Raw genomic sequence first — 25229 nt, 5'->3', positions numbered from 1 at the left:
TGTGCGGGCCTTGAGGTGGGCAGGGGCCGGGTGAGGGTGTCAAAATGTGCGCGTTGATGCATGTGTTGCATGCGACCGTGCGAGGGACGGACGAATCGAGAGAGATGGTTGTTGTGTTACGGATGCTCCTCTCTCTGTCTCTCTCTCACACACACAGGTAAATTCGAAGACCATTCTCTCATCTATACACAACATATCGGCATCTGTCTATGTCTCACTCATGCACGATCATTTGCACATTCACACCTCTCTATGTCTGTATCACACGCACACCGTCTCCACATTGCCCTTCTGCCACAACACACATATGGACACATACACACGTTCTCTCTCAGTCACATACACAAAATCATTATTAAAAAAAATTAGGGTGCACCTAAAATGTCCAAATCCAAATAAACACGAACTGGAGCTAAATTCAAATATATGGAAATATTGCAGCGTCAAGAACTTTCACAGGAAAAAAGTTGAATAATATTCAAGGATTGTTTTCACACGCACAAAAAGGTTCGGTGGATGTCCTTCGAGCGTGACACGGTGACGCACCGTTCGATCGACCGCGCGGCCGCGGTTCACGCGCTTGCACAGGATTCCATATCGTGGCCGTGGTACTAAGGCTGGTCACAATGGGCAAGAACATAAGCTAGTAACTAATAAAAGCGCTGCCTAAGTCTAATGTTTACGTGTACTAGTATGGTTTTATTTTAAGTTTGACCAACCTTATATATAAAACTAAAGTAAGCTCCCACACGCGCACTCATCAATATGCCGCCGCCGTTGCACATGCCGGCGCCCGCCTGCTCCGGCCAACAATTTCTCGCCCATCACCGCCGTGTTGCCGCCATCCCTGTGCCATGAAGCCGAAGGCTCGCCCGCTCATGTCGTCTGCAGTCCCACCTCGTGATGCCGCCGCGCTGCCAAGCACGCGAGCAGCTGGTGGAGCCGCGTCTATGCATGCAGCGTATGAAGAGGAGGACGAGCGCGTGCTCCAGCACGCCGGCGAGGAGGAACTAGCATGTCATTGTCGTCTCCGCCCGCGCGTAGGAGGCGCGCATGGTGGCTGTCGCGGCGGAAGCCGGTCGCGTGCGCGTCGAGCCCGCAAACCGGGTGCGGATGCGGAATCTACCTTCGAGACCTTGAATGCCACGTAGATCCTGCAATCTGAAGGAGCAATTTGGGTCAGTCGACTCATGTGAGCCGTTTGATGCAACATGGATGGCTAGAAGGGCTTCTTCCACCTCTTCTGTCGTCTTCTTCCTTCGCTCCGTCGAACTTCTTTCACAAATCGACTGACCCAAATTATACTACTAGTACGAACGTATTAAGTACAGTAGGAACACGAAGATATGAGCAGTAGTACCAACTGCAAGAAGAACAGTAGTAAGACATAGTACTAGTACTACTGTACGTACTAAATAGTTCAAATAACGAGAAAGAACATAAACATAGGGGCTGTTTGGTTCCTAGCCACACATTGTCACACTTTGCCACACCTAACCTTAGGCAAGTTTGACCAAGTTAGGTAGGTGTTTGGTTCTAGCCACACTTGATACAAGGAATTTTTTATGAGCAGTGAACCCCACATGTCATAGACACCAAAAGTGTGGCAAGATTCCCTTAGGCAAGCCAAAGTATGGCTAACAATTTGAGCAACTCAAGTAAGGCAAGTGTGACAAATGTGGCAAAAAATCATGTGGCAACATATGGCAAAGATAGTCACAATCCAAACAGCCCCATAGTTCTGCTGGGGCCTCAGCACAACACACCCTTGAAATAAACTAATAAGCAACTAGTTCGCTTGACACTGCAGTAGAACCAGCATGAGCGACGACACTGCCACCTACTTGGAGTCCGAGTCCACGTCCTCGACTTCGTCCTCGTCCCTCTTCCTCTTCCTCTTCGCCGACGCTTCTTTGCTTGTATCGGACACTGGGCTCTGCTTCTTCATCCAATCCTTGTAGATATTTAAACAAAGGTAGGCATCCATTGTTGCGTACAGGATGTGATCTTCATCTAATGTCTTCGACTCCCATGCATGATGAAACTCGTGATGAGGTTTCTTTAGTTTAGTGTATGAAGGATCAATCATGGCTGCTGCCAGGGTCATCATTGAAGGTTGAGAGGAGGACACCAGGCTTGCCTTCTGGAGATCGAAGGGCTGGCCTACAATGAGACCTATCCGACGCAGGACGTCACTGTCGTTCTTAAAGCCCACAGTAATGAATTTCACTCTTTTTTCCTTGAGGAAGTTCTTAAAATCCTGGCACTCAATGTCGGCATGGCATATGTGGTAGACCAAGCAAACGTTATGTACGCAAACCTGGATCACAGCGGGCGTCTTCCTCTCTTCGTCCTTTAGATCCTTCTCTTGTCCCAGGACTATGGTGTACTCAACATCTAGCCCAGCGACCCACTCATCCGTTGAACTATTGAACATGCGTAGGAAGCGAGCAAGCCATGCTTTCACTGTCTCGGATCCACGTGTGTAGATGACAATGAACTGATCGCCGGTGATGGCTCTAACCTGGTACTCAGCAGCGACCATGGAGATTTGGGAGGCCATGGATTTTGGAGGAGGGTTAGGCGAAGTTGAACTGTTGTACCCCGCAAAAAAAACTGGGAGCGAACTAATGTTAAAGGACGGGACGACTGGGAGCGAACTGTTGTAAGGTAGAAGACGGGGATGAGTAGGGCGTGTGAACGGCTGATGACCCACAAGTATAGGGGATCTATCGTAGTCCTTTCGATAAGTAAGAGTGTCAAACCCAACGAGGAGCAGAAGGAAATGATAAGCGGTTTTCAGCAAGGTATTCTCTGCAAGTATTGAAATAAGTGGTAACAGATAGTTTTGTGATAAGATAAATTGTAACGAGCAACAAGTAACAAAAGTAAATAAAGTGCAGCAAGGTGGCCCAATCCTTTTTGTAGCAAAGGACAAGCCGGAACAAATTCTTATAATAGGAAAAGCGCTCTGGAGGACACATGGGAACATCGTCAAGCTAGTTTTCATCACGTTCATATGATTCGCGTTCGGTACTTTGATAATTTGATATGTGGGTGGACCGGTGCTTGGGTGCTGTTCTTACTTGAACAAGCATCCCACTTATGATTAACCTTTATTGCAAGCATCTGCAACTACAACAAAAGTATTAAGGTAAACCTAACCATAGCATGAAACATGTGGATCCAAATCAGCCCCTTACGAAGCAACGCATAAACTAGGGTTTAAGCTTCTGTCACTCTAGCAACCCATCATCTACTTATTACTTCCCAATGCCTTCCTCTAGGCCCAAATAATGGTGAAGTGTTATGTAGTCGACGTTCACATAACACCACTAGAGGCTAGACAACATACATCTTATCAAAATATCAAACGAATACCAAATTCACATGACTACCAATAGCAAGACTTCTCCCTTGTCCTTAGGAACAAATGTAATTACTCACAAAGCATATTCATGTTCATAATCAGAGGGGTAATAATATGCATATAGGATCTGGACATATGATCTTCCACCAAATAAACCAACTAGCATCAACTACAAGGAGTAATTAACACTATTAGCAACCTACTAGCACCAATCCCGGACTTTGAGACAAGAATTGGATACAAGAGATGAACTAGGGTTTGGAGATGAGATGGTGCTGGTGAATATGTTGATGGAGATTGCCCTCTCCCAATGAGAGGAGCGTTGGTGATGACGATGGTGATGATTCCCCCCTCCCGGAGGGAAGTATCCCCGGCAAAACAGCTCTGCCGGAGCTCTAGATTGGTTCCACCAAGGTTCCGCCTCGTGGCGGCAAAGTTTCATCCTGAAAGGTTCCTTCTGATTCTTTTCTCATCGAAAGACTTCATATAGGAGAAGATGGATGTCGGAGAGCCACCAGGGGGCCCACGAGGTAGGGGCGCGCCCTAGGGGGGGCGCCCCCACCCTCGTGAGCAGGGTGTGGGCCCCCTGGCCTTCATCTTTGGCGAGGATTTTTCTTTATTTATTTTAAGATGTTCCGTGGAGTTTCAGGATTTTTGGAGTTGCGCGGAATAGGTCTCTAATATTTTCTCCTTTTCCAGCCCAAAATTCCAGCTGCCGGCATTCTCCCTCCTTATGTAAACCTTGTAAAATAAGAGAGAATAGCCATAAGTATTGTGACATAAAGTGAAATAATAGTCCATAATGCAATAAATATCGATATAAAAGCATGATGCAAAATGGACGTATCAACTCCACCAAGCTTAGACCTAGCTTGTCCTCAAGCGAAAAGCCGATAACAATAAATATGTCCTCATGTTTAGAGGTAGAGGCGTCGATAAAAATAAAATACGGACATGAAGGTGTCATGATTATTCTCATAACAGCAACATATATAGATTTTGTCATATGATTACTTATGTTCAAGTGATGATCTATTCACAATGCAAAAGTATAAATCATAAACCTTATTGGGCTCCGACAAACTATAATCTCAGTCATTGAAGCAATTGCAATTTATCATAACATCGGAAAGAGTCTATGTCAGAGCTAAAAAGCAAGTCCACATACTCAACTATCATTTAGTCCTCCATAATTGCTAACACTCACACAATACTTGTGGTTACGGAGTTTTAATCGGACACAGAGAAAGATAGGGGCATATAGTTTTGCCCCACAACCTTTTACCTCAAGGGTAATGTCAACAATAATGGTTCATGCTCCCCTACATCCAATTATATATATATATATATATATATATATATATATATATCATGTTCTTTCCAACATGCTGAGCTTGCCAAAGGATAAAATGAAAAAGAAAAGGTGAAAATCACCATGACTCTTGCATAAGGTAGAAGATAATAATAAAGGATAGGCCCTTCACAGAGGGAAGCAGAGGTTGCCATGCGCTTTTATGGTTGGATGCATAAAATCTCAATGCGAAAGAACGTCACTTTATATTGCCCCTTGTGACATGAACCTTTATTATGTAGTCCGTCGCTTTTATTACTTCCACATCACAAGATCGTATAAAGCTTATTTCTCCCACACCAATCAATCATACATATTTAGAGCAATTTTTATTGCTTTGCACCGATGACAACTTACTTGAAGGACCTTACTCAATCCATAGGTAGATATGGTGGACTCTCATGGCAAAACTGGTTTAAGGGTATTTGGAAGCACAAGTAGTATTTCTACTTGGTGCTAATAATTTAGCTAGCATGAGGGGGAAAGGCAAGCTCAACAAGTTAGAGGATCCATGACAACATACTTTATCTCAGATATAAGAAAGACATAACTCATTACATTGTCTTCCTTGTCCAACATCAACTCTTTAGCATGTCACATTTTAATGAGTGCTCCCAATCATAAAAGATGTCAATGATAATATATCTATATGTGAAACCTCTCTTTCCTTATTACTTCCTATTAATTGCAACAATGACCAAAGCTATGTCTGCCAACTCCCAACAACTTTTAATCATCATACTCTTTCTATGTGAAGTCATTACTCTCAATAAGATCAATATGAACTTTTTGTTTCTTTTATTCTTTTTCTCTTTCTTTTATTCACCAAAGATCATGGCAAAATAATCAAGCCCTTGACTCAACACTAATCTTTATTATATATAACTCACGGACTCGAGTACAAAGAGAGATCATAAAGCAAAACTCAAAACTAGATCATGCCATAAACTTTATTCTACTAGATCAAGATACTACTAATAGGATCGAACTAAGAAAAACGATAAAGATAGGAGTTGTGATGGTGATACGATACCGGGGCACCTCCCCCAAGCTTGGCAGTTGCCAAGGGGATTGCCCATACCCATGTGATTATGTCTCCTTTGTCGGTGAAGAAGGTGGTGGTGATGTTGGCTTAGTTGATGGCTTAGGCTTCTCCCTTAATTTGCGCTTGAGGACGGCATTTTGATCCCTCAGATCATCAATCTCCCACTCCAGGGTTAATATCTTTTTGCATAGGTCTTGCTTATTTTCCTGCAAGAGACGATAAGGGATAAACTCGAACTTGGGTTTCTTTACCCTATCAGGGAGACTTAACTTTTTGAACTCCACGTGCATGTCCCCAGGTTGAGGTAATGGTGCTTCATCTTCATCGGAGCTCGTCTCCTCCATCCCCTTGGGTTCATAGTCCTGTTCTTCCTCTGTGGTCCATCTGTCGTGTTCCACACCTCCATAGACCTTTGGATTTGCTAAGTAATCATCCATATAGCTTTCTCCTTCCGAATCCTGGGAAGACATGTTGATTTAATCTGCAGTAGCAACAACTCGAAAACAAAAACAAAGGAGGTTTGCGTGATATGGGAGTCAAAACCTTCGGGAGAATATATAATGAATTTTTACCGACCAAAATACGTAATGTGCAAGAAAACAGAGTCCGGAAGGCACACGAGGTGCTCATGAGGTACGGGGGCACGCCCAGAGGGGTAGGGTGCGCCCACCACCCTTGTGGGGCCCTCGTGTCCTTCCCGGACTGCTACTTATTTTTCTATTTTTCTAAATATTCCAAAACGGAGAAATATTGCCTTAAAAATTGTTTTGGAGTCGGTTTACTTACTGTTGGGGATATCACTACTGGGCGTAAACCGGCCTATCTGGGCCGGGTTAACTTCGTCGGTAGTTAAGTATGTTAAAGCCCAAGAAGGCAGATGAGGGCTCAAGTCCCATAGTCGGTTCAAGGCCCGTAGCCGTAAACCGGCGTTGGTATTTAACTTGTGTTGTAAGTTAGGAATAAGTAGAGACCAAACCGGACACATCTATGAGCCGGTATTGGGACTCCATGAACCGACGGGCGTCACCCGTGTATATAAGGGGACGACCCGGCGGCGGTTCAAGGACAACAGACAACAACTCGAGACATAGGCGAAGCTTGTTTGCTCCCTAGTCATCGAAACCCCATCAATCCCATCACAACTAGACATAGGCTTTTACCTTCATCGAAGGGGCCGAACTAGTATAAACTCTTTTGCGTCCTTGTGTCCGCTTTAACCCCTTCAAGCTAAACTGTCATGATGGCTCCACGACTAAGTCCTTTCTCTAGGACATCTGCCGTGACAAAACCACGACAGTTGGCGCCCACCGTGGGGCGATCGCACGATGGTTTCAAGTTCTTGGAGGGTCGCTTTGAAGGACTCGAGGGCTACATCGTGGGCCGGATGACTAAGAGTCATCGCGGTAGCTCTACATCGATGATGTAGGCTGGGGCCCCGAGGCCAGCTCAGTTGAGTATGGGTACCGGGTCCCCTTTGGTGGCATACACGTTTTCATCGGCAAGATCGGTGAACCGGGCCCTGAGCCGGACATCTGCACCGACCTCGTCGAAACGGCTCAGCGTGCACAGTCCGCCCGGGTTAAACCGGCCGTGAGGCGTGCCTTCGTGGGAGTCATCCACGGAGGAAGTTATGAGGATGGATCGGAATCCTGCAGCGAGACCGTCATTTGTTCCGATGACGAGTCATCAAGCGGAGAAACCGAATCTCTATATCAGCTACAAGACGGCCGGATTGGGGGCTGTTTCGATGGCGACAGTATTCCAGACCCCTCTGATCTACCCAACCGAGTTGGAATATTCATGGCTGGCACACAAGCAGCACTTCATTCTTCGACCGCTATGCCAGTGACCTCCGGTTCAGTAGCAGCGACGGCTGCCAGGGCAGGAGGCTCTGTACGCCCGCCGGCTCAAGTTCTATCAGATCTGTTTGATACATTGACCGTGCTCATGGCAGAAGCTAACCCGGTGGATCAGGACGCCCACAACGCGGAGATAGCAAAGGTGAAGGAGCAGATCACCCAGGCCAAGGCAGACCTGGCAGCTGAGGATGCCAGGATGACCGCAGAGCGGGCCGCTTTAGACGCACAAGCCTACAGGCTCATGTTGGACCAGAACGCGTCGCATGAAGTCATGAAGAGGAAGTATCGATCTCGTTTGCCTTCGGTTTTCGAGGCCAGAGACCTTTTCAACACCCCAGGAGCAGGAACCAGTAATCTGCTGGAGGTAAACCGGGCAGAAGCCCCTGCGACCGGCGCGCCGGTTCAGCCCCGTCGGACGGATCTACCTCGTCAAAATACCGTTATACCTCAGGCTGTTTTGACACCTCCGGGTCACTACTCCAACCCGATGGACAATCTCGTTGCCGCTGCTGCACGGCTGGAGGCCATTCCAATCGAAGGTGACTCGCCGCAGGTAGTAGAGACGTGATGGGTCAAGGAGCTTCTGAGGACAACTTTGGTCCAACAGGAAGCATACTCGTACAGCCGTGACCGGATCCACTCGCCCCCTGTCCAAGCCGGAGCTATAGCAGGCATATGGATGAACTAACAGTGTTGAGTAATGAATGATGTGGAGCACCCCGTGGCAACAACCCGGCAGGTGGTGCTGATAACGCTCAGGAAGTGGTGGACCGGGCCCGAGCGCGCAGGGAGGCCGAGTTAGCCACACAATATCAGGCTCAGCAGCTTACGCCGGTTCGTCCAACTATCTCGATCGAACCTGGTGTTACTTCTAGTTCTTTGGGGGTGCCTTGCCTTGTCCCCGCTTTACACAATGTGTGCCTGCCCAAGGATTTCAAAGGCCCGCGCAAGGTACCAAATTACAGGGCGGATCAACCTCCAGAGACATGGGTGGAGAGCTATGAGATGGCCATGGAGATGCTTGATGTGGATGACGCGGCGTGTGTGAAATACTTCACCATGATGCTTGAAGGAACGACCCGTACTTGGTTAAAAAGCTTGCCAGCTAATTCTATCAGTTCATGGGCCCAATTACGAGCCTGATTTATCAATAATTTCAAGGATACATGTAAGCAGCCCATGTCGATAGTAGACTTAGCTGCCTGTGTCCAGGAGGAAGGAGAATCGACGACTCATTGGGTGCGCCGGGTCTCACAAGTGTTGCATTCATCAGACTGCATCAACGCTGACACCGCAGTCTTAACCCTAGAAGGCAACTGCCGGTTTGGGCCCCTAAAGCTGAAGTTGGGACGGATGAAGCGCCATTGCACTGACATGGGGACCCTCATGGCTGCTTTGGTAAACTATGCTGATTCTGATAGTACCAAGGATCCCGAATCTGATGATGATAAGGCAGGGAAGGGAAAGAGGAACAACAACTCCAAAGGTCAGCAGCATCACTGGATAGGCAATGGTGGTGGAGGCAAGCGTAAAGCGGATGGTAACATGGACTTTGTGGCTAATACCAACGCGCAGGACAATGGCCAGCGATGCAAGGGTAAACCAAAAATCGTAGTGGGGCACCCAACCCTAACCCGGATCGCCTAAAGTATCTACTGAGCCAGCCCTGTCCAAGACATGGGACGAAGGAGGTGCCAGCAAACCACCTTTGGAAGGATTGCTTTATTATGCAGGAGTTCAAGAATTCTAATGCTTTCCGGTACGATCACGGCTCCGGCGGTGGCTCAGGATCCGGGCCGGGTTACGGTGGAGGAAATTCCGGTTCAGGATTTAATGGTAATCCGGGCGGACATAATAATCAAAATAATTAGAACAACTAGGGTGGTTATAACCAGCAGCAGCAACAGTCAGGTTACGAGAGCAACCCGAAGCAGTTGAATAGTGGGCAGTACCATGTCTTCACCACTAGCTTGGACAAGCGAGACCAGAAGGTTCAGAGGCGGGCAGTCAACTCTGTTGAACCGGTCGTGCCCCGTTATCTACGCTGGTCTGAACAACCAATCATATGGAGCAGAGAGGACCACCCTCCCCAGGTTGATAATCCGGGTTAGTTGGCTCTGGTAGTGGCACCTCAGGTAGGAGGTTACAAGTTCACCAAAGTGCTCATGGATGGAGGGAGCAGCATTAATATCTTATACTATGAGACCTTCCGTCATATGGGACTAACAGATAAAAATCTCAAACCGTCTAATACGGTGTTCCACGGTGTAGTACCTGGCAAGTCAGCATATCCTGTTGGTAAGATAGCTCTGGAAGTGGCCTTTGGAGATGATCATGATTCCAGGTCGGAGACATTGACGTTTGAAGTGGTGAAAATCCAAAGTCCATATCACGCCCTGTTTGGGCGACCGGCCTACGCCAAGTTTATGGCACGGCCCTGTTATGTGTATTTGCAGCTCAAGATGCCGGGTTACAAGGGGACAATAACGGTTCACGGAAGCCGTAAAATCGCTTTGGAGTGCGAGGAAGGAGATGCGGCTTATGCAGAGTCGGTTTGTGCCACCGAGGAGCTGAAGTATTATAAGGACAGTATTGATCCGGCGGACATGACTCCGTTAAAAAAGCCAACCACGGAGCATGATCCGACCCTGAAGTTCAAATCGGCAACAGAAACTAAGCTTGTTGACTTCGTACCGGGCGATTTGTCCAAGCAGTTCAGCATCAGTGCCAACTTGGATCCGAAATAGGAAAGCGCGCTCATCGAGTTAATCCGTGAGAATCGGGACATTTTTGCATGGAATCCCTTTGACATGCCAGGTGTACCGAGGCAACTCGCTGAGCACACCCTTAATGTGGATCCTAAATACAAACCGGTGAAATAGTTCCTCCGCCGGTTTAACGAAGAAAGACGCAAGGCGATTGGAGAAGAGGTAGCCAGGCTCTTAGCAGCTGGTTTTATTGTTGAAGTTTTTCACCCTGAGTGGCTTGCCAATCTGGTGCTAGTCCTTAAGAAAAATGGCACCTGGCATATGTGTGTGGATTACACAGATCTTAATAAGGCTTGTCCAGCAGTTCCTTTTGCCCTCCCCCGTATTGATCAAATCATTGATGCTACGGCGGGTTGTGAGCGTTTAAGTTTTTTGGATGCATATTCTGGCTATCATCAGATCAAAATGGCAGTTAAGGACCAGGAGAAGACGGCATTCATAACTCCCTTTGGAGCCTTCTGCTATGTGTCTATGCCCTTTGGGCTCAAAAGTGCCTAGGCAACTTATCAACGGTGTGTACAAAATTGTCTTCACAAGCAGATTGGCCGTAATGTACATGCTTACGTGGATGATATCGTGGTTAAGTCCAGGGAGAAGGAGACTCTGGTTGACGATTTTAAGGAAACCTTTGATAACCTGAGGACGTACAAGATGATGCTTAATCCGGACAAGTGTGTCTTTGGTGTACCGGCGGGCAAGTTATTGGGTTTTCTGGTATCCAACAGGGGAATTGAGGCTAATCCGGAGAATATCACAGCCATCACCTCCCTGGCTAAACCGAAGTGTATCAATGATGTTCAGCGCCTGGCAGGCCAGATTGCCGCGTTAAGCCGGTTTATCAGCCGCCTTGGTGAGAAGGCAATCCCTTTATATCAGATGTTGAAGAAGACGGATCAGTTCGTCTGGAGTTCCGCTGCTGATGAAGCATTTGAGGACTTAAAGCGACAATTGGCCAATCCACTTGTGCTCGCCGCTCCCATTGACAAGGATCCGTTACTGCTATATGTTGCTGCTAATGCTCGTGCGGTCAGCGTGGCTATTGTGGTGGAGCGAAAGGAGGCAGGTAAGGAGCATACGGTTCAATGTCCGGTCTATTATACCAGCGAGGTACTCATTGAGTCCAAGCAAAGGTATCCGCATTGGCAGAAGCTGGTGTATGGAGTTTTTATGGCAAGCAGGAAGCTTAAGCAATACTTCCAAGGGCACCCAATTACGGTGGTAAGTTCTACTCCTTTGGGGGATATCATCCAGAACGGGGAAGCGACTGGCCGGATTGCCAAGTGGGCTATAGAGCTTGGGCCGCACGGTTTAAAGTATGTGCCTCAGACGGTGGTTAAGTCTCAAGCACTTGTTGATTTCATCAATGACTGGACGGAAATGCAAGCACCTGAAGAAAAGCCGGATCACACATATTGGACCATCCATTTTGACGGATCCAGGCAATTGGAAGGCTCGGGGGCTGGAGTCGTATTAACTTCCCCACGAGGTGATAAGTTTTGTTACGTTCTCCACTTAATGTTCCCTTTTACTAACAATGCAGCTGAGTATGAAGCTTTGCTCCACGGTCTCCGGATGGCTAAGGAGATGAATCTAAGTCGAGTTAAGTGCTTCGGTGACTCGGACCTTGTAGCTCAGCAAGTATCTGGCACTTGGGACTCCAAGGACCCACTCATGGCAGCATATCGTCGTGAGGTGGATATTGTTGCAGGTCACTTTAAAGGCTATCGGGTGGACCACGTGGACCGGCGGAAGAATGAAGCGGCGGATGCTTTAAGCCGGTTGGGCTCTCAGCGCAAACCGGTCCCGCCCAATGTTTTTCTGGATGTGCTGCACAACCCGTCGGTCAAGTCCCTGGTGAAGCGGATTTGGCTATTCCTGATCCGGAGGCTCAATTGGTGGTAGCTCTTCATGTTATTCTGGATTGGACGCTTCCTTACTTGGCGTACAAGAACCGGGGCGAGTTACCAGAGGATGAGACTCTGGCCCGACAGATAATCTGGCGATCCAAGTCCATGACTATTATCAACGGTGAGTTGCATCATTGCAGTGTGTCAGGGGCGTTTCAGCGCTGTGTGTCTCCTGAAGAAGGCCGTGAAATTTTGCATGAGATCCACGAAGGAGATTGTGGTCACCACGCCGGTTCAAAATCTCTGGTGGCTAAAGCGTTTCGCCATGGCTTCTATTGGTTAACTGCTCATGCTGATGCGGAGGATCTGGTCAGACGATGTGATGGTTGCCAAAAGTTTTCAAGACGTGCTCATGTGCTGGCTCAAGAATTGAGAATGATTCCAATTACTTGGCCATTTGCAACTTGGGGGCTGGATATGGTTGGGCCTTTCAAAAGGTCCAAAGATAAGAAGACCCACCTCCTGGTGGCGGTTGACAAGTTTACAAAGTGGATGGAGGCAGAACCTGTTAGCAAGTGTGATGCAGCCACGGCGGTTCAGTTCATCAAAAAAGTGATTTTCCGGTTTGGCTTTCCACACAGTATCATCACAGATAATGGTACCAATTTGTCCAAGGGTGCCATGAAGGAGTTCTGCGAACGGGAGCACATCCGGCTTGACGTTTCATCAGTGGCACACCCACAGTCCAATGGTCAAGCAGAAAGGGTAATCAAGAGATTTTGAGAGGCATCAAGCCCCGGCTTATGGTTCCTTTGCAGAGAACACCGGGTTGTTGGGTAGAAGAATTACCATCTGTGTTATGGAGCATCAACACCACACCCAACAGATCAACAGGATACACACCGTTCTTCATGGTCTAAGGAGCGGAGGCGGTTCTCCCCAGTGATATCCGTCATGATTCACCTCGTGTGACGGCTTATGTTGAAGCGGACAACGAGACAGCACGGCAAGATGCTTTGGACCGGTTGGATGAAGAGCGTGACATAGCAGCTGCTCGCTCAGCGATTTACCAACAGGATCTTCGTCATTATCACAGTCGCCGAGTTAAAACCAGAACCTTTCAAGAGGGAGATTTGGTGCTTCGGCTCATCCAAGACTAGACTGATATGCATAAGCTATCCCCACCTTGGGAGGGTCCTTTTGTGGTCAGCAAGAATCTGCACAACGGGTCATACTATCTGATCGATATTCGAGAGCATAAAGACTCACGTACATCATAGGAAGAGACCAACAGGCCGTGGAACATAGCTCATCTTCGGCCTTACTATACCTGAGCCATTGGCTCCACTTATGTACATATTACGATGATGTATATATTATGATTAAATATAATAAACTGGAACCTCAGCTAAAGCGGGGTATCTGTTCTTTTACATCATGTGTGGTTACACGGAGTTGTTCTAAAGCGGCCTCCGGTTTACCCCTTGAGTTAGCTTTTCAAAAGCATCATGTTATATCACTTGGGGGCTTGGTCGTGTCCGAACCAATGCAATACCTCTTGATACGCGAGAGCCACCAGATCACTTGGGGACTTGGTCACGTCTGAACCAGTCATGCCTCTTGATCGGCCTAAGGCCACAGAATCACTTGGGGGCTTGGTCGAACCCGAACCATTGCCATGCCACTTGATCGGCATAAATGCCACGGTTTCATTTGGGGACCTGGCTGACTTGCACCATAGCTACACCTATCGGGAGCTTGGTCGTGTCCGACCATGGTAATGCCATCTGATCAGCTCAAATAAGCCTATTTTTGCAAACGGTTTTGTCATTGCCTTTGCTTCACATTTTTCTTGGATAGATTTTTCTTCCTTTTTGTTGCGTTTTTTAAACCGACAAAATTTTAAACCGGTTCACACTGTCTATTGACGGAACACGGTCCATTTTTAATCTGGAGACTATTTGCTCGGTTTGATTTTTTGACATCCTATTGCGGAGTAACACGGTGTTTATTATAACCCGACACGGTTTACATGGTAAACTGGCATCATATATATATACAGGAGCTGCTATCTCCTCCAATAGTGTGGGTTTATAAAACTCCGCTTCAAGATTGGCCAAGCCAACTTCACGTCCAACGATGGCAGGTATTATGTATCTCAAAATTTGGTCATATACTTAAAAATTTCGGATGTTTTGATTTCATGTATGCAGACATCATATTCCGCCCGACGGTACAACCGCGATGGCACTTTAAGATTTTTATTGCAGAAAGTACTTTGGAAAGTTCATCACCCAAAGGAAGAGCAAGTTGCAGTAATTATGCACGAAGGCATTTTAGCATCAAAAGTATCAGCTAGCCTATTACAAGGCAACATGGTGCCCAAAATAAGATCATTGTTTTTCGCAAGGGAGAAGCAGTTTTAAACCGGCTTCCGGTTCAAGCTTGGTCACCAGCCCGGCCTGATGGTTGTGGGTCATCCCGCGCCGCTTCAGCTTCAGTTTCTCTACCCAGCGGCTGGAAATCAACAGTTGTCTAGTCGATTCCCATTAATGCTTGAAAGACAGCTTCATCATGGATCAGCAACGACAGGTCAATATCAGGAGCGTAAGTATGCTTACGGATTGGAGGGATAAGATTCTCCGCTTCATGAATTGGTGCAGCTACTCGCTTGTTTTGATTGTCATATTGGGCTTGATAATGAGACATGTCTGCTTCTTCAGCCAATTGACAAGCTAGCGGACGCACCTCCCAGTTTATTGCTCGTAGATCCGCTTCACTAAACTCTGACCCGTCTTCCTTCAAGCTGGGATAGCCCTGAGCCGCTTCAATAGGGTCAAAATCCGGCACCCAAGCTTTTGCCCGGATTAAGGCATTGATCGCACCGGTTCGAGTAGCAGATTTCTTCAGCTCTTCAACCCGGGCAGGAAGCACCGACAGTTTCATCAGAGTGTCCTGAATCAAAGTGGGTGCTGGTTTGTTGTGGAATGCAGTACAGATGATACGTTGTGCACCAGTGTACAGTTGTTCGATCAACGTATAGGCGGCTTTCAATTTCTTCCGCACATCTGACCCCAAGTGACCAATGCGTGTCCCTAAAATATCATAAAGGGTTAACAAACCGGCGGCTCTGTAAGACGGCAGAATCAATTCAGAAGTTAAACCGGCTTACCAAAGATAGCAGTGGTCATGGCATGCACGTGCCGCTTTATGCTGGTCAGTTCATCCGCCACCGGTTTTAGTGCAGCCTCGGCATCTTCTGCTCGTTTGATTAAAGCGGATTTTTCAGTGGCCCAATCCGCCCGCTTCTTCTTGAAGCTCTCCTTAAGCTATTCCATGGCGCTTAAAGCGTTGGTTAATTCCTCTTTTGCTTTGGAGGTTTCAGCTTGTTGGGATTTCAGATTTTCTTGGAGATCGGCGACTTGGCTTTCTTTCGTCTTCAGCTCAGCCTGCATACAGATAGTTATATGATTCAGCAAAACGGTACAAGGATTAAAGTACCAACCACATAACAAGTTATGCACTTGGCACTTGGGGGCTAATGCATATTCAATCTTCATCTTTCAATTGCTTACAAAGTCCCAAGATCAATACAAGTATTCAACTTGGCACTTGGGGGCTAATGGCTATTTGCTCGTATATATTCTGATGCGGCGATCTCAATTACTTAAAGTCCCAGTTTAATTATGCTAAGTTGAACCGGCCCTTGGGGGCTACATCAGCGAATTTCAAAGCATTAAGATTTATATTAGTAAGTCCCGGTTTGAAAGAAGATTACAAACCGGCCCTCGGGGGCTAGGAGCGTCAACAAGAATTGAAATATACAAGCAGGAAAGAGCATATGGAAGTTACCTCGTATTTATCTTTCATCATGTTAACCAGACCGGCTTCATAGTCACGACTGGTATACAGCCGGTTCAGGTAGCCAGAATGGATATCTTGGGCGTTCAGAGCAGCGTAAGTCGCCAGATCAGCATTCCACTTGCCTTTTCCAAAGGCAGCAAATTCTTCCTTGGCAGTATGTTTGGACAAAGCGACAGGATTGATTGGCTCTGTATGGCCAATGCCAGTAATGACAACCTCATCATCCTTGGCATCGCCGGTTTGCACTGGGGCTGTTGGCTTGTCAGCAGGCTTTGTTGGACCGGTGGATTTCTCAATCCAGATGGAGCTTGTGGGCTGATTGACAGGACTTGAGGTATCAATAGGCCTCTCTTCAGCAATAAGATCGTCGTCTTGCTGCGGAGGATCATTGGGTATATCCTCAGGAATAGCCGCTTCAAGATCTGGTGTTTTGCCCGGTTCACGGACAGTATCCTCTTCGGCCGCTTTATCCAGGCGAGCCTTCTTGCTTGGCCTAGGCTTGGCCCTGAAAGGAATATCAAAATCAAATATAGCATATGTTCCAAGGTGATGTACTGCAAATATTATGATAAGTATAGCTTACCCAAGCACCGTTTTGAGCGGTGGCAGCTGAGTAGCCGATGACTCGCCAGAGGATGAGTGGGAAGTAACCTGATAATCGGAGTCAGATGGATTAAGAGGTTGATGAAAACAGCCCGCTTTAGGACAAGCACTGACAAGCAAATTAGAGACCTCTGAACGGCGTTTCTGAACCGGACTGTTCGGTAAACCGGCGGAGGTAACTACCTGGCCGCTGTGCCGGGTTGTGCGATGAGCTTCGTGCTGTTGGGTCTTCATAAGAAATTTGGGATCCAAGTAAGCTAGAGGATGAGAAAATTTAACTTTTCGGTTTGCCTAACGGATTTTTATTGAAGGCAAAGGTTCTGAATCAGAAGAGAGAATAATTACCTCTGCAGCATCAGCATGGCTGGCTTCGGCATCATCCTGACAAATATCATCATCAATAAGACGCATGAAAAATAAGCCAAGTGAGTCAAGCCCTACCTCAAGGTCTGGATTATCCGCATCATCATCAGGGGCCGGATTAGAGGAGGCAGTGGTTCTTTTCCTGTGGGCAGTCTTCTTCACAGCTTTAGTCTTCTGCCGGGTTGCTCTTTCTGGTTTGTCTGGTTTTTCTGGTTTCTCCTGTGGCAGTTTCTTGCTCCAAAACGGATCATTGCCCTGGTTACACAGACACTAATATTAAACAATGACCAGAGATATCAATAACAGATTCAGCAAAAAGGAAAATCAAACTCTTACAGCTGGTGGTTTGTTGGTGGCATAGAAGGGAAGCAGGCCGGTTTTAGCACAGATGTGTTCCGGTTCATTCAGCATCTTATTCACAGCCTCTGTGATTTCTTCATCGGTGAGCTGGATGTTGGCATGTTGCAGTGGGTCATCAACACTGCCAGTATACTCGCACATCAAACCGGAGCGCTGACTAAGGGGCAGTATGCTCCATGATATCCAACAGCGAGCGAGATCAACCCCTGTTAAACCGTTGGCCATAAAGGCTCTGAGCTTCGACAGTTGAGGAGCATATTTCTTCTCTCCTGGGCAGTCAACCTCTGCGGAAAGGGGTGTGTATTGCTGAGCCGCTCCGGACGAAAGCCAGGCAAGGGATTTTCACCAGCAGGGGAGGTGTCTTTGCAATAGAACCATGTTTGATTCCACTCTTTGGGGTGGCTGTGCAGTTTGGCGTGAGGGTATGTGACCTCTTTCCTTTTCTGAATCGCCACGCCACCCAACTCCGTATTGGAGCCGTTAGTAAACTCAGTACAGCGGTTTAGATGGAAACAGTCTCTGAACAATTCCACTGTGGGCTCCTCTTGAAAGAACGCCTCACAGAGCACTTGGAAGTGACACATGTTTGTAACAGAGTTGGGGCCAGTGTCTTGTGGATGGAGTTGAAAATCGGCTAAAATGTCCCGGTAAAATTTAGAACCGGGCGGCTTAAAGCCCCGGGCTAAGTGATCTACGAAAACGACAACCTCTCCTTCTTGAGGTGTGGGAGGGCATTCTTTGCTAGGAGCCCTCCAATGGATGGTATATTTGCTGCCTAAGGCGCCGATCAGGACTAAATCGTCCAGTTGAGCCTCTGTGACGCGAGAAGGAACCCAGTTGCACTCATATACTTGCTTGGCCATGATGAAATCTACAAGGTAGGTGATCCCGGTTCAAAAATGGATTGATTAAGGTACATTGGTATGTGCAATGTTAAACCGGAGACAGATCTATCTAAACCGGAGTTTTATGAAGCAACAACATCTGGCGGTTCAACAAGGGGACTAATGGTATATACCGGTTTGGCAATTTTTTCTACAAAGTTAAACCGCCTGGTCTAAACATTGAAGCAGATGAGTAAGTTTACAGAAACAGATTTCATAAGACTTCTCTACAGTGACGGATCTGAAGCAAGTTCAGAAAATAAGGAAAATATTCAAGGTTCAAAAAAGAACAGTACTGAATCCATGGGCAGAGATACATACAGATCTATGGTCTTGAGGCATGAAACTGAAGGCGGATGCTAAAAACTACCGCTACACAGAGTAAGGATTCACAGATGCATCTAGGAGTTATCGTATGAACACGAAACAGGCGATGAACACTAGAAGAACATCAAACCCTAGAGCAGATCTGTGTTGAAAAGAACAGAAGACTTACTGGTGATGAGAAAGACGCGGAAGGTTGCCGCGGTGCTCTGGTGCGCCCAGGTTGATGCAGCGGCCAAGGTTGATGCAGAGGTTGACGGTGGCGGCGGAGCTCCGAAGCTGGGCAACGCGAGGAAGACGAAGCGCAAGGGTACGGAAGGGAAAAGGAAATGACCCTTCGGTCCTATTTATAAGGCAAGGGACATGAGTCAGGCGCGAAAATCAAGGGACCGTGGGTTTGGAAACGAAGATGTCGCCTTAATTGTCGCAGACCTATTAAGGTCCTTTATAACAGGTGACGTCACGCCGGTTTACAACGACCCGAGAAGATGACATCATGGCGGTTCAACAAACTACAAGAAGATATTGAAGATGAAGATTTTTGCTAAAGGATTGACATGAACATGTTTAAATCAATCTGGGGCCTAATGTTGGGGATATCACTACTGGGCGTAAACCGGCCTATCTGGGCCGGGTTAACTTCGTCAGTAGTTAAGTATGTTAAAGCCCAAGAAGGCAGATGAGGGCTCAAGGCCCATAGTCGGTTCAAGGCCCATAGCCGTAAACCGGCGTTGGTATTTAACTTGTGTTGTAAGTTAGGAATAAGTAGAGACCAAACCAGACACATCTATGAGCCGGTATTGGGACTCTGTGAACCGACGGGCGTCACCCGTGTATATAAGGGGACGACCCGACGGTGGTTCAAGGACAACAGACAACAACTTGAGACATAGGCGAAGCTTGTTTGCTCCCTAGTCACCGAAACCCCATCAATCCAATCACAACTAGACGTAGGCTTTTACCTTCATCGAAGGGGCCGAACTAGTATAAACTCTCTTGCGTCCTTGTGTCCGCTTTAACCCCTTCAAGCTAAACCGTCGCCATGGCTCCACGACTAAGTCCTTTCTCTAGGACATCTGCCATGACAAAACCACGACACTTACCGTACCACATACCTATTCCTTTTAGGAGTCTGAAACGTTCCGGAAAGTGTCCCTTATGTATTCCTTCGGGGTTACGGTTTCAATAATATTGGTTTCAACATTTATGGGATTACCTGAGATATAATGTTTAATTCTTTGACCATTTACCACCTTCAGATTTGTGCCTTCAAAGTTGTTGATTTTTATGGCACCGGAACGATAGACCTCTTCGATAACATAGGGGCCTTCCCACTTAGAGAGAAGTTTTCCTGCAAAAAATCTTAAACGAGAGTTGTATAGCAATACATAATCACCTACATTAAACTCACGCTTTTGTATCATTTTGTCATGCCATCTTTTAACTTTTTCTTTAAACAACTTGGCATTTTCTTAGGCTTGGGTTCTCCATTCATGAAGTGAGCTAATATCAAATAACCTCTTCTCACCGGCAAGTTTAAAATCATAGTTGAGCTCTTTAATAGCCCAATACGCCTTATGTTCTAGTTCGAGAGGTAAGTGACATGCTTTTCCATAAACCATTTTATACGGAGACATACCCATAGGATTTTTATATGCAGTTCTATAAGCCCATAATGCATCATCAAGTTTCTTAGACCAATTCTTTCTAGACCTATTAACAGTCTTTTGCAAAATTAATTTGAGCTCTCTATTGCTCAACTCTACTTGACCACTAGACTGAGGGTGATAAGGAGATGCAATTCTATGATTAACATCATACTTAGCAAGCATTTTACGGAAAGCACCATGAATAAAGTGTGAACCACTATCAGTCATTAAATATCTAGGGACTCCAAACCTCGGAAAAATAACTTCTTTAAGCATTTTAATAGAAGTGTTATGATCAACACTACTAGTTGGAATAGCTTCTACCCACTTAGTAATGTAATCAAAAGCAACTAAAATATGTATATATCCATTAGAGGCAGGAAAAGGTCCCATATAATCAAAGCCCCAAACATCAAACAGTTCAATAACAAGAGAATAATTCATAGGCATTTCTTGACGTCTACTAATATTACCAATTCTTTGACATTCATCACAAGACAAGACAAACTTACGGGCATCCTTGAAGAGAGTAGGCCAATAAAAACCAGATTGCAATACCTTATGTGCAGTTCTATCTCCAGCGTGGTGTCCTCCATAAGCTTCGGAGTGATACTTGCGTAGGATCTGTTCCTGTTCATGCTCAGGTACGCAATGTCTAATAACACCATCTACTCCTTCTTTATAAAGATGTGGATCATCCCAAAAGTAATGTCTCAAGTCATAGAAAAACTATTTCTTTTGCTGGTATGTGAAGCTAGGTGGTATAAACTTAGCAACAATATAATTAGCATAATCAGCATACCATGGAGTACTACGAGAAGTACTTATAACATTTAATTGTTCATCAGGAAAGCTATCATTAATAGGTAGTGGGTCATCAAGAATATTTTCTAACCTAGAGAAGTTGTCTGCAACGGGGTTCTTAGCTCCTTTCCTATGAACAATATGCAAATCAAATTCTTGTAGCAAGAGAACCCATCTAATAAGTCTAGGTTTAGCATCTTTCTTTTCCATAAGGTATTTAATAGCAGCATGATCAGTGTGAACAGTTACTTTAGAATCAACAATATAAGGTCTGAACTTATCACAGGCAAATACAACTGCTAAAAGCTCTTTTTCAGTAGTAGCATAATTTCTTTGAGCATTGTCTAGAGTCTTACTAGCATAATGAATAACATTTAATTTCTTATCAAATCTTTGCCCTAGAACATCACCTACAGCATAATCACTAGCATCACACATAATTTCAAAGGGTAAATTCCAATCAGGTGGCTGAACAACAGGTGCAGAGACTAATGCTTTCTTAAGTGTTTCAAATGCTTCCACACAATCATCGTCAAAGACAAATGGTATATCTTTTTGCAATAAATTAGTCAGAGGCCGAGAAATTTTTGAGAAGTCTTTAATGAACCTCCTGTAAAATCCGGCGTGACCAAGGAAACTTCTTATACCTTTGATGTCCTTAGGACATGGCATCTTTTCAATAGCATCAGATTTGGCTTTATCAACTTCAATACCTCTTTCAGAAACTTTGTGCCCCAAGACGATACCTTCATTAACCATAAAGTGGCACTTTTCCCAATTCAAGACAAGATTAGTTTCTTCACATCTCTGCAAAACTCGATCAAGATTGCTCGAGCAATCATCAAAAGAGGAACCACAGACGGAAAAATCGTCCATGAAAACCTCACAAATCTTTTCACAAAAGTCAGAGAATATAGCCATCATGCATCTTTGAAAGGTAGCAGGTGCATTACATAAACCAAAAGGCATACGTCTATAAGCAAAAGTACCAAAAGGGCATGTAAAAGTAGTCTTTGATTGATCTCTAGCCGACACAGGTATTTGAGAGAAACCAGAATAACCATCTAGAAAGCAATAGTGTGTATGTTTGCATAATCTTTCTAGCATTTGATCAATAAAAGGTAAGGGGTAATGATCTTTCTTAGTAGCTTTATTTAATTTGCGGAAATCAATTACCATCCTATAACCTGTGATAATTCTTTGTGGAATCAATTCGTATTTCTCATTAGGAACAACAGTAATACCTCCCTTCTTAGGGACACAATGGACAGGACTTACCCACTCACTATCAGCAACGGGATAGATTATACCTGCCTCCAGAAGCTTTAGTATTTCTTTTCTTACCACTTATTTCATTTTAGGATTCAGACGTCGTTGAGGATCACGAACTGGTTTGGCATCTGCTTCCAAATTTATTTTATGTTGACATAGAGTGGGACTAATGCCCTTAAGATCATCAAGAGTATATCCAATAGCAGCATGGTGCTTCTTCAGAGTTTTCAATAATCTTTCTTCTTCATGCTCTGAAAGGTTAGCACTAATAATAACAGGATATATCTTCTTTTCATCAAGATAAGCATATTTAAGATTATCAGGCAAGGGTTTAAGCTCAAACACAGGATCACCCTTGGGTGGAGGAGGATCCCCTAAAATTTCAACAGGCAAATTGTGTTGCAGAATAGATTCGTGTTTAAAGAATACTTCATATATTTCCCTTCTTTCATTCATGAACATGTCATTTTCATGGTCTAGCAAATAATGTTCTAAAGGATCACTAGGAGGTACGGCAATAGAAGCAAGACCAATAATTTCATCCTTACTAGGTAATTCTTCCTCACAATGTTGTTTACTAAATTTAGAGAAATTAAACTCATGAACCATATCATCCAAGCCAATAGTAACAACATTCTTTTGCAATCTATCCTATCATTAACAGTGTTCAAGAAGGGTCTACCAAATATAATGGGACAAAAGCTATCTTGCGGAGAAGTAAGAACAAGAAAATCAGCAGGATATTTAGTTTTCCCACACAAGACTTCAACATCTCTAACAATTCCAATTGGTGAAATAGTATCTCTATTGGCAAGTTTAATTGTGACATCAATACCTTCTAACTCAGCAGGTGCAATTTCATTCTTAATTTCTTCGTATAAAGTATGTGGTATAACACTAGCACTCGCACCCATATCACATAAGCCATGATAACAATGATCTCCTATTTTAATAGAAATAACAGGCACGCCTACCACAGGTCTATGTTTATCTTTAGCACAAGGTTTAACAATTCTAGTAGTTTTACCTTCGAACTGAATAACCTGCCCATCAATATTATCAGACAAGAGATCTTTAACAATAGCAATATTAGGTTCTACTTTAACTTGCTTAGGAGGTGTATAAGTTCTAATATTGCTTTTATGAACAACAGTTGAAGCTTTAGCATGATCCTTTACTCTAACAGGGAAAGGTGGTTTCTCAACATAAGAAGTAGGAACAATAGGATCATTATAACTGACAGTCTTTTCTTCAAATTTAATAGGTGCAGCTACTTTTACTTCTATGGGAGGATGATATTTAGACCACTTCTCCTTAGGGATATCAACATAAGTAGCAAAAGATTCACAGAAAGAAGCTACTATCTCAGAGTCAAGTCCATATTTAGTGCTAAACTTACGGAAAATATCGATGTCCATAAAAGATTTAACACAATCAAACTTAGGTGTCATACCTTACTCCTTACCTTCATCGAGGTCCCAATCTTCAGAGTTGCGTTTAATTCTATCCAATAAATTCCATCTGAATTCAATAGTCTTCATCATAAAAGAGCCAGCACAAGAAGTATCGAGCATGGTGCGATTGTTTTCAGAAAGCCGAGCATAAAAACTTTGCATAATTATTTCCCTCGAGAGCTCATGATTGGGGCATGAATATAACATCAATTTAAGCCTCCCCCAAGCTTGAGCGATGCTTTCTCCTTCGCGAGGCCAGAAATTATATATATAATTGCGATCATGACGAACAAGATGCATAGGGTAATACTTTTGATGAAATTCCAACTTCAATCTTTTATAGTCCCATGGTCTCATATCATCACATAGCCTATACCATATCAATGCGTCTCCCTTCAAAGATAAAGGGAAGACCTTCTTCTTAGCAACATCATCTGGTATACCTGCAAGCTTAAATAATCCACAAACTTCATCCACATATATTAAGTGCTCATCAGGATGCTTTGTTCCATCTCCTGTAAAAGGGTTAGCTGGCAGTTTTTCCATCATACCCGAAGGAAATTCAAAAGGAGTTTCATTTTCAATAGGTTCAATAGCTTGAGGAGCAACTCTTTGCTCTACTGTACGGGGTGAAGATACCCCGAACAAGCCCCTCAGAGAATTACTTTCCATAGTAACAAGTGACAGTAAATTTCAGCACACTATATAAATTTTTCCTTACCAAATTCCACCTACCAAAGGCGCTACACTTCCCGGCAACGGCGCCAGAAAAGAGTCTTGATGACCCACAAGTATAGGGGATCTATCATAGTCCTTTCAATAAGTAAGAGTGTCGAACCCAACGAGGAGCAGAAGGAAATGATAAGCGGTTTTCAGCAAGGTATTCTCTGCAAGTACTGAAATAAGTGGTAACAGATAATTTTGTGATAAGATAAATTGTAACGAGAAACAAGTAACAAAAGTAAATAAAGTGCAGCAAGGTGGCCCAATCCTTTTTGTAGCAAAGGACAAGCCGGAACAAATTGTTATAATAGGAAAAGCGCTCCCGAGGACACATGGGAATATCGTCAAGCTAGTTTTCATCACATTCATATGATTCGTGTTCGGTACTTTGATAATTTGATATGTGGGTGGACCGGTGCTTGGGTTCTGTTCTTACTTGAACAAGCATCCCACTTATGATTAACCTCTATTGCAAGCATCCGCAACTACAATAAAAGTATTAAGGTAAACCTAACCATAGCATGAAACATGTGGATCCAAATCAGCCCCTTATGAAGCAATGCATAAACTAGGGTTTAAGGTTCTGTCACTCTAGCAACCCATCATCTACTTATTACTTCCCAATGCCTTCCTCTAGGCCAAAATAATGGTGAAGTGTTATGTAGTCGACGTTCACATAACACCACTAG

The sequence above is a fragment of the Triticum aestivum genome, chromosome 5A (assembly GCF_018294505.1).
Source record: "Triticum aestivum cultivar Chinese Spring chromosome 5A, IWGSC CS RefSeq v2.1, whole genome shotgun sequence".
NCBI lineage: Eukaryota > Viridiplantae > Streptophyta > Magnoliopsida > Poales > Poaceae > Triticum > Triticum aestivum.
Note: the sequence above shows the minus strand (reverse complement) of the source record.